The sequence below is a fragment of the Phalaenopsis equestris genome, unplaced genomic scaffold (assembly GCF_001263595.1).
Source record: "Phalaenopsis equestris unplaced genomic scaffold, ASM126359v1 Scaffold000190, whole genome shotgun sequence".
In the NCBI taxonomy this organism is placed as follows: domain Eukaryota; kingdom Viridiplantae; phylum Streptophyta; class Magnoliopsida; order Asparagales; family Orchidaceae; genus Phalaenopsis; species Phalaenopsis equestris.
This window is the reverse complement of record NW_018164632.1, coordinates 102750-103651: the sequence shown is the minus strand read 5'-3', so window position 1 is coordinate 103651 and position 902 is coordinate 102750.

Genomic DNA, 902 nt, shown 5'->3' with positions numbered 1-902 from the left:
TGCCAAATTTGATTCGAAACATACAGAAACACAAGGTTTATCTTTCTTTTCGATCTAGTCTTTGCGCTTTTGACACTCATTTTGATAGTGTCCAAGATTTCTGCAAAAGAAACACTTAATTCCTTTATATTCCTCTTTGTGAATTGGGGCAGATGACAAATTAATCTTTAGTGGTCCTTGCTTGCCCTTTCCATTCTTCTTTCCAGGTTTCTTTATAGCTCTTCTTTGATGACCCATAAGATTAATGGAGTGATTTGTTCCTTTCTTAAGCCTTGCTTCCTCTTGAATGAGCATACATTTTAGTTCATTCACATTCCACTTATCTTTCATAGTGTTGTAGTTCATGTGAAATGGACCATACTCAGGAGGCAAGGAGTTAATGATAAATTGCACAAGGAAATTTTCATTCACTTCCATTCCTAGGGTCTTAAGTCTTGCTGCTATGTTCGTCATTTCAACGACATGCTCATGCATGGTACGAGAACCATCAAATTTCATGTTGGTTAACGTACTTAATAGTGTCCCAGCAAGAGACTTATCAGCAGAGTCAGACTGAGAACAATTCTCAGCAAATTTCATAAATTCCTTAGCACTTTCAGTGTTAGAAAATGTACACTTTATGTTGTTTGCTACAGTCATTCACATAAACATTAAGCTTAATCAATTCGATTTTTCCCAAGCTTTATAGAAAGATGTTTGCTCAGCACTGCTAGAATCAATAAGAGCAGGGGGTTTCTCAGTCGTAAGTGCTAAATCAAGATCCAGAACACCAAGGTGAAACTGGACTTGCTCACGCCATTCAGAGAAATTAAGCCCATTAAAAGTTTGAATAGATGTAGCTTGCGAATGAAGAGAAACAGGAGTAGTTACTGCAAATAAATAAAACATGCTCGTATATTAAT